The 9,780-nt window shown below is 47.3% G+C and overlaps 1 long non-coding RNA gene across 1 annotated transcript in view; it reads left to right on the top strand.

Annotated features, from left to right (window-relative positions):
• Positions 1–2,187: 2,187 nt before the first annotated feature.
• The window catches only part of LOC105538503, a 19,227-nt gene continuing 11,634 nt past the window's right edge, over positions 2,188–9,780 (top strand). Inside the window, exon 1 of the long non-coding RNA XR_001005916.1 lies at positions 2,188–2,274. This is a non-coding gene — a long non-coding RNA (uncharacterized LOC105538503). The remainder of the gene's footprint in view (positions 2,275–9,780) is intronic.

Genomic DNA, 9,780 nt, shown 5'->3' with positions numbered 1-9,780 from the left:
TCCCTCTGTTCAGCGTCCCTGACTTTCCGCCACATAGGACAAATTCCTAGAAATGGAATTACTGGTTAAGGGCTATACCTTTTGTAACTGATGGATATTGTCACACTGCTCTCTGTATGTGTTGTAACAATTTACATGTCCACAAACAGGTAATGAGAGAGTGTTTCTCTACATCCTTGCCAACAGTGTGTTTTCAGACAGTTCTATTTTTGCTAAATTAATAGGTGAAAAACTGAATCTGTGTGAAGATCAAAATTACATTTCTCTTATTGAAAGTGAGATTGGACATTTTTTCATAGTTAAGAATGCGGAGCCATTTGGGTTTGTGTGTGTGTGTCTGTGTGTGTGTGAACTGCCTGTGTTATGTTCTTTACCAATTTTTCAATTAGATTATTGATCTTTGTTATTGGTTTGTAGGGACTATATATATATTAAGGAGATTAAATTTTAAAACATTTATAATGAGTTAGCTAGGTGCCGTGGCTCATGCCTGTAATCCCAGCACTTTGGGAGGCTGAGGTGGGTGGATCACTTGAGGTCTGGAGTCAAAATCAGCCTGGCCAACATGGTGAAACCCCATCTCTACTAAAAATACAAAACTTAGCTGAGTGTGATGGTACGTGCCTGTAATCCCAGCTACTTGGGAGGCTGAGGCAGGAGAATCACTTTAACCTTGGAGGCAGAGGTTACAGTGAGCCAAAATTGTGCCACTGTACTCCTGCCTAGGTAACAGAGTGAGACTCTGTCTTAAAAAAAAAAACAACCCCACCAAAAACCAAAAACCAAAAACCAAAATTTGTAATGAGTTGGAAATAGTTCTCCCAGTATATCATTTACTTTGACTTTTTTTTGTTTGTTTGTTTGAGATGGAGTCTCACTCTGTCACCCAGGCTGGTGTGCAGTGGCGCAATCTCCACTCACTGCAACCTCTGCCTCCTGTGCTCAAGCAATTCTCTTGCCTCAGCCTCCGAAGTAGCTGGGATTACAGGCGCCCACCACCATGCCCGGCTAATTTTTGTATTTTTAGTAGAGATGGGGTTTCACCATATTAGCTGGGCTGGTCTCGAACTCCTGACCTCAGGTGATCTGCCCACCTCGGCCTCCCAAAGTGCAGGGATTACAAGTGTGAGCCACTGCTCCTGGCCTATTTGCCTTGACTATAAGACATTTTTATGTGTTTACATTTATCATCCTTTTAAAAAAACCGATTTTGGAGTTCTCCTATATTTTCTTCTAGTACTTTTATGGTGTTATTTTCTACATTTAAGTCTGATCCATCTAATTTATTCTGATATAAAGCATGAGATATAGGTGGTTATCAACAAAATATTTAATGAGTTACCTTTTTCTCACTCATTTGAAATGCCATCTTTATCCTATACTAGATTCCAGTGTGTATTTGGGTGTATTTCTGGACTTCCTATTCTGCTATAGCATCTGATTGTTAATGTGGGAAGCCACTGTGTATTAATCTGTTCTTGCACTTCTATAAAGAAATACCTGAGACTGGGTAATTTATAAAGAAAAGAGTTTTAATTGTCTAATGATTCTGCATGCTGTACAGGAAGCATGGCAGCTTCTGCTTCTGGGGAGGCCTCAGGAAGCTTCCAATCATGGTGGAAGGCAAAGGGGGAGTAGACACTCACATGGTGGGAGCAGGAGCAAGACAAAGAGCAAGGTGGGAGGTATCACCCACTTTTAAACCACCAGATCTCTCAGGCACTCACTCACTATCATAAGAACAAAAGGAAGAGAATGGTGCTAAACCATTAATGAAGGCCCACCCCCATGATCCAGTCACCTTCCAGCAGGCCCCACCTCCAGCACTGGGGATTACAGTTCAACATGAGATTTGGCTGGGGACACAGTTTCAAACCATATCACGCCGTGTTCAGTTATTATAGTTTTACAGCATGTTTTACTATCTAACTCCTTTACAGAATTTTCCTGGCTATTCCATTCTTGCTGCTTCTCCCATCCCCATGAATTTTGGAATCAGCTCATATAGATCCTCAGCGGAAATTGGTTGGTATCTTACTGCATTTCACTAAGCTTGCAGATTAATTTAGATGGCTTGAAATCTTCATGAGACTGAAACTTCCTAGTCAGAGGCACAGCGTGCCCTCCTTCTGTTGACACAAGCTTGTTTTGGTTGCTTTTGGTCATCACAGGAGCTGGCTGGCAACCAAAAGAACTTGCAGGGGCACCTCTGGGTCCTGAGAAGTGTCTGTTGAGTGCTGAGTCATAGGGTTGGGGCACATCCAGAGGTCCGAGGTGAGTTCCTATCCTCTTGCTGGAGTGTGAAGGGCTCATGTTGTGGAGTGTGATGGACCTGGATTTGAGCCCTGCTTGCTTCCTGGGGCAGGTCACTCAGTGCCTTCTGGCCTTGGTTTCCTTGCTTTGATAACGGGAGCCCTCCTTGCCTCACTGGCTGGAGGCTGTGATGAGATCACATGTGCATTACCTGGCACTCAGGGTTGCCGTCTCACAGTGCCTGCTGGTACATCCACAGTGCTGTGGATGATGCAGGAGGGGCCCGCGTGCCTGGAGGTCATGTGTAGATGGTGCCCAGTGGCAGTGATGTGCCTATGAAGAGGGGCTGCAGGATTCAGAAGAAGGAGAAAACCCAGGCTGGTTGGGATGACCTGGAATGGCCTCAGGAGAAGTGAGAAAGCCTGTGGCCCCTTGGAGTAAGTAGAACGAGAGGTGTTAGAGGTGTTCTGTCATCAGAATCTGGACCACACCTGCTAGGAAGTAGAAATGGATGAAGAAATTCGGGTTCACGATGAGAGGCTTGCTCAGAAGCACACCAGCAAGGGAATTACAGGGCTGAGCACTGAACCTCAGTCTCTGCACTTAGAGTCGGTGGCTCTGAGTGTCACACTCAAAACTGAATTGAGTCTAAAGGGTTTAGTCCTGTTTTGTTTTCTTTGTGGGGAAGGGCGAGGAAGGAAGGCCTCCCCACTGTGGCCTGCTGGGGGCTGGTGTCCTCCCTCGGCCTCCTTGTTTGTATAAGTGGGATGTATGAGCACTCACACGAAACCTGTTTCTGAGCAGCTGGTGAGCAGTCCGTTGAGTAAACAAACCCTCTGGCTTCAGGATTATATTTCAGACTAAAGTAATTTTGAACCTCTCCTCTCTCTTGTTAGAAATGAGTTTTGGTTTGGATGGAACGGTGCTTTATCTCTTCTAGAAATTATCTGGCCTTGCCTGTTCCTATGAAGACAGTATGGACATTTATTTATTAATAAAACGACCACTTTACGTCTCAACCAGGTTGACGCCTCCTGGTTAATAATAGCCTATCTCAGAAAAGAAAGATTCCCGCTGTGGACGATGGGCCAGCAGTGTCTTTTCACTTCTTTATTTCCCAAAGTTCCTTTTTCGATGGGGGGTGCTAGCTGGGCTGCCCTCGTAGACTGCTATCTCACTGGCCCTCAATACCACCCAGTACATAGCTGAGGGGACAGGCTCTGGACGTGGGGGCACCAGGCTGCAAACCCAAGTCTGATTGCAAACCTGGGCTCTTTCTAGAACCAGGCGCTTTGTCCTTGAGCTGCGTGTGTCTCTGGGTAAGATGAGGGTCCTGTTCCCACGGCTGGCCCACTGCCCGCAAAGGGACCCAGGGGACTTCAGCTTCATCACAGCCAGGTAGTCTCTGCCTTCGCCTCAGGCTCATGGCAGTTCTGGGAGGCGCAGTCGCCGGATGTTTGCCCTCATTGAAAGCCTGCTCATAGGTAGCCCTAAGCAAAAAAATCGCTCTGCTTCTGTGGTATAGTTCATTGTTTCTATAAGGGGCAGAGTCCTGGGGTTTAAACAGACTTGAGGATATAGGAAAATTATACTTACATGTGGAAGGCTAACTATTAAAATATGGAAAAAGCCCCAAGAAGGTATTGTGATTACAGTGGTGGTTTCCCTTCGTGCAGTGCCTTCCCTGAGACCTCGAGGCAGTTAAGGTTTGCTAGGTTATGTGTGACAGAAAACCCGGCCCCAGCTGGCTTTGGTGAAAAAGAGAGTTTGTAGTTTTTAAGGAGAGCTGGCTTAGTAGTCAATTTAGGACTTGGTCTCTCTCTTTCCAATCTGCCTTCCACCATATTGCCTTTATTTTCTGTTTCTAGATGGTGGCATGATGGCTTATGTCATCTGGGCCTCAAGGCTAGTGGGAGGGGCACCCACCTCCCCTGTTCCAGCCTTCACAGCAGAGGGTCATTGGCTCGGGTTGGTGGTGCCTTCCCTTCCCCACTGCCCGGCTCCCCTGCCATTGCCATGGCCTGGGGATGGCAATACCTGGATTGGCTCAGGCTCCAGGCTCACGTCCACTCCTGGAACTGGCGGTGTGGCCAGGCCCATGTGGGAGGGGGCTTCACCCAGGGCACAGAGGATATAGATGCCAAAAGGAGGGAGGAAGTGGTTGTGGGCTGGCTGCAAACCAGCACACCTCCTGTGGGAGTCACAGTTTAGAAAGGGTTTATTAGAAGTGTGTCCAGATCAGTGTGGAATATGAAAATGTGAACTGTGCAAAGTGACATGTTCCGGAAAGTGTGATGAGGGAGGGCAAAGAGTTTTTTAGTGCTGAAGTCAAGTGGCCGCAAAGTCTGGTGTCACGTGGAGTGGGGCTTTTGTATGGGAGTGAGTGGGAGTGACAGAGCAGGGCATGCCAGGGATGGCTTAAGGCGACCTGTTGGGGAGGTCTGAGCTGGAGCACCCCCTGGCCCTCTAAAGGGTCATATGTGCTCACTATGCCCTGTGATTTTCCTGAGTTGCTTCCATAGTCTGTACTCTCAAGCCCCACGCAGCCTATTTCCGCGGCACATTTCAGACCATGGGTAGTTGTGTGGCACTTTCACTCACCCATGTGGGAAGGAGGCCCCACTGCAAGTCTTCTGGTCATTGGACTGCCTGCTTCAAACCCTGGCTCTGCCACTAATTAGCTACATGGCTATGGGTAAGTCGGCTTCCCTGAGCCTCAGTCTCCTCAGTTGTAAGACAGGGATACCAGCAGCACGTGCCTTGCAGGGTGCTTTAGATGTTTTGCATTTGATCACAAATTTAAATTGCTTAGCTGGCACCCAGGAAAAATTCAACTTTTAGGGACTATTATTATTATTTTGAATCAGGCTCTCACTCTGTCACCCACGCTGGAGTGTGGTGGCGAGATCTCGGCTTGCTGCAACCTCCGTCTACTGGGTTCAAGTGATTTCCTGCCTCAGCCTCCCAAGTAGCAGGGACTACAGGCGTGAGCCACTGTGTCCAGCCTTATGGACTATTATTTAAAAAGACATGTTAAAGAATCTACACTTAGAGAAGAAGAGCCAGACTTGATTAGGTTTTTTAGGCTTCGAATGCACTTTATTTTCCCATTTTCTCACGTTCTCTTTCTCTGAGGCAGAACTGCACTGTTCTGTGAGCCCACTGTTCAGACAGGCTTGTGGATCTCCAGGTATGTGGAAAATGCTGATTGGCTCTGTTCCTAAATTTCCCGGCTTCTCACTGGTGCACAGTTAGTAAAGGAAGAGTTCTTTTATTTTGAGAAATGTGCTGGGCATGGTGGCTCATGCCTGTAATCCCAGCACTTTGGGAGGCTGAGGCAGCAGATCACCTGAGGTCAGGAGTTTAAGACCAGTTTGGCCTACATGGTGAAATCCCATCTCTACTAAAAATCCCAAAATTACCTGGGCATGGTGTCAGGTGCCTGTAATCCCAGCTGCTCCAGAGGCTGAGGCAGGGAGAATTGCTTGAACCTCGGAGGTGGAGGTTGCAGTTAGCCAAGATTGTGCCACTGCACTCCAGCCTGTGCTACAGAGTGAGACTCTGTCTCAAAAAAAAAAAGGTGTGAAGATTTCCCGCACCCTCACTCCCACTGCCCTGTCCCTGTACCCCCAACTCCATTTATACGCTGTGAGGTTTCCTGCCCACCATCCACAGAGACCCTTGTCAACACAGCCGGTGCACCTCAGCTGGGAACGTGTCTCAATGTCTTTAAACTTCTCAGAAGTCTCAGTTTTATCCCTATTAACACACCCAGCAGTGGAAACAGCAGAAATTGCTCTTCTTTTGTAAAGAGAGTTGTGTTTCAGAGAGTTGTTTGTTTGAAATGTAATTTCTTCAGCTCATTATGTCAAAACTGGCATTTGAAGCATACATGAGGACTCTTGCTAACAGCCTTTTGTATTTGGATTCTTCAGGGAAACAGAATCAATAGGGTGTGTGTGTGTATGCGTGTGTGTGTGGAGAGATAGCTAGAGAGAGAGAGGAGGGAGAGAGAGACGGGGGAGAGAGCGAGAGAGAGAGAGAGAGAGGCTTATTGTAAGGAATCAACTGATGTGATTATGGAGGCTGACAGGTCCCAGGATCTGCCATCTGTAAGCTGGAGACCCAGGAGGGCTGGTGGTATAAGGTCCAGCCTAAATGCAGACAAGCTGCAGGGTCACAAAGAGCCGATGTTTCAGTTTGTGTCCCAAGGCAGGAAAAAACTGATGTCCGAGTTGGAAGGCAGTTAGACAGGAGGAGTTCTCCTACTCCCTGAGGGAAGGCTCTGCTTTTTTATTCTATTCAAGCCTTCAACTGCGTGGATGGGGCCCACGCACATTAGGGAGGGCCATCTGCTGTACTCAGAGCCTGTTGATTCCACTGTTAATCTCATCTAGGGCCATCCTCGCAGACAGTGTGACCAAACGTCTGGGCACCCTGTGGCCCACTCAAGTTGTCATAGGAGCATTAGGCATCACACCTTTGGTATATAATCTCGGGATTTTTTATTTTCTGGGGTTGCTTGGCTGCAGAGGCTGGCATTAAAGCATCATGGGCCACAGTGTTCTAGATGCTAGTGTAGTTTTCTTCCGTCTCCCATGGGTTGGTGTTCAAGGGCCTTATTTTAGCTCAGCAGGCTAATTTTCTTATTGTAAGACTCTATACATGAACAATAAGATTATAGAGAAGGAACAGTGATTTTGTAGGTTCCCGGGATTCACTCCCACAAGGCAGGGCCAGGGCTGAAGTCAGAGCCTCCAGAGCCTTCTCCCAGGGTCAGCCATCAGTCCTGCCCCAGGGCCAATGACTACATGAGGCACCAAGTTCCAAGTATGCAATGAGGTTTGCGAATCCGATTTTGCATTTTCTGGGCTTTGCGATGCCTGAAAAAGAGTCACAAACATGACTATGACTCCTCAGCCTGAAGCCATCTGGGTGTGTCCTTTTGAAGGTCCACAGGGGACTTTCTCATGTCCTTGAGTTTGCAGGACATTTCCTTTTCTACCGTTCCAGATGCTTGTTCAGCTGCATGTCAGAAATGGACAGTCCAGCCTTGCCCCTTTGCAGAAGCCAAGCTTTCCTGCCAGATAGCCACAACTTGTCCGGACAGGGATTTAGGGCTGTCTTCCCGAGAAAGGCGTGTAGATCAGGAGTTTGACCCTAGACTCAGAGGTTTGAGGATGGGTGGTTTTTCTTGTGGTTTTGTCTTGGATTGCTTGTGGCATTTGGATCCACTTCTGGGCTTAAATTTCCCCCTTCCAGTGTTGAGATGGAATTGGTCCGGGATCATAAGTCATCCAGGGCAGAATGCAGAGATTTATTTTACTCCTTTGGAGGGAGGTGGAGAGAAGAATCTCTTGGGGGAAAGAATGTGAATCCAACTGTTTATAAAGTTAGCATTTAAGTCCCACACAAAGCTTGCTTCCTAAATACTGTTGTCCCAAGGCTACTGGCAAGGTGACTGGCTATATGCCCCTTTGGTTTATCCTCTTACCACTAGGCTTGGCATTTGCACCATGCTTTACCCTGTGTTCAGAATCCAGGTAGATTCACACCCATGCCTGTGCGCACGCACGCGTGTGTGTGTGTGTGTGTGTATGCACCTGTGATGAAAGCAGAGAGGAAAAATGCTGTGTGATGAGGCTTGGGTGTCATCAGACTTTACAGCTGATTTTTCCCCCTCTTCCAAAATCCTATTCCTTTTCTTTATGCAAAGAAACATGAGAAGTGGGTGCTATGGGTTGTGTAGGTTGCTTTATGCCAAAGACATGATGTGACACTTTGGTAAACCATGTTTTTGGTAAATCATATCAGTTAAGACAAGACCAAGTTGCTGTTGCTAAGAAATGTTTAGAAAACCTGAAAGTGAAGTTCTGTTTTCATTCATTTTGCCAACTTACTGGAGAGTTTCTCTGTGCTGAAGACAAAGAGATCTCGCGTGTATCTTTGATGTGGTCTCCACTCAGGAATAGCTTACAGTCAGCAAGAAGAATGTGTAGGGAACCTGATTCTTCAGTGCCCCGTTTATGACTTTCTGGGTTGGCTGGTTTCTCATAGACAGTATTAAATATTCTGAAAAAGGAGGGACATCAGTGAATACAAAGCAATTAGGAAAAAGTTCAAGAGAGTGGAGGAACAAACACAAAGAACGTTAGTCATCACACTAATAGTGTTATTCCCAGTGGTATCCTAGACCTTCTAGCCATGTTCTGATACATATCGCAGCCTTTGTGCAGAGAGTCTTAGGCTAGAGGCTGAAGTGGCTTGTGTCAGTGCTTTCCCTGCAGCCCACGGTGACTCTCTACCATCCTAAAGGTAAAAACATAGTGTTAGGTCTGGCCTGGTGGCCCATGCCTGTCATCCCAGCACTCTGAGAGGCTGAGGTGGGAGGATCACTAGAGTTCAGGAGTTCGAGACCAGCCTGGGCAACATAACAAGACCTCATTTCTACTACAGATAGAAAAAAAAAATCCAGCCAGGTTTGGAGGCATGTGCCTGTAGTCCCAGCTTCTCAGGAAGCTGAGGTGAAAGGGTTACTGAAGTCTGGGAGGTTGAGGCTGCAGTGAACTATTATTGTACCACTGCACTCCAGCCTAGGTGATAGAATACGACCCTGTCTTTATTTTATTTTATTTCATTTTGAGACGGAGTCTCATTCTGTCGCCGGCTGCAGTGCAGTGGTGCGATCTCAGCTCACTGCAACCTCTGCCTCCCGGCTCAAGTGATTCTCCTGCCGCGCCTCCTGAGTAGCTGGGACTGCAGGCGCTTGCCACAATGACCAGCTAATTTTTGTGTTTTTAGTGGAGACGGGGTTTCACCATATTATCCAGGATGGTCTCAATCTCCTGACCTCGTGATCTGCCTGCCTTGGCCTCCCAAAATGCTAGGATTACAGGTGTGAGCCACCACACCCAGCCGAGAGCCTGTCTTTAAAACACAAAACAAAACAAGGAAACAAAACCAGAACACTGTAGTGTTGTAACCATTTTCCTCATGAATCCTCATGATGGAAACAAAATTGACTCATTTTCACAAGCCCTTGACCTAGGAGAAACGATGTAGTGATGTAGCATATTTAACTCCTCTTTATCATCCCTAATAGTGACTTTTGCCAGGAGCCTGCTGTGTGCAGGCATAACTGCATCATCTCATGCAGTTCTCCCTCACCTGTGAGGAAGACTTTTCCTATCCAATGTGGTTTGTGAGGGAATGGAAGCTCAGGGAGGTGAACTGACTTGCCCCTGATCACACAAGCACAGAGCAGCCCGTTTCTGACCCAGCTCTCCCCTGACTGGCCCATAGGGCAGCACCCTCAAGCATCAGGCTGTGACAAACCTGGTCCTCATTGGACATCTTGATCTTTGGGGTTTTTTTAAAAAGCATGAATTTTGCCTTCTTAAAATACTACGTTTGTGGCTGGGTGCCGTGGCTCACGCCTGTAATCCTAGCACTTTGGGAGGGCGAGGCGGGTGGATCATGAGGTCAGGAGATCGAGACCATCCTGGCTAACATGGCAAAACTCCTTCT

Source organism: Mandrillus leucophaeus, unplaced genomic scaffold, assembly GCF_000951045.1.
Source record: "Mandrillus leucophaeus isolate KB7577 unplaced genomic scaffold, Mleu.le_1.0 Scaffold193, whole genome shotgun sequence".
Classification (NCBI taxonomy): Eukaryota; Metazoa; Chordata; class Mammalia; order Primates; family Cercopithecidae; genus Mandrillus; species Mandrillus leucophaeus.
This window is presented reverse-complemented; position numbering and strand designations above follow the sequence as displayed.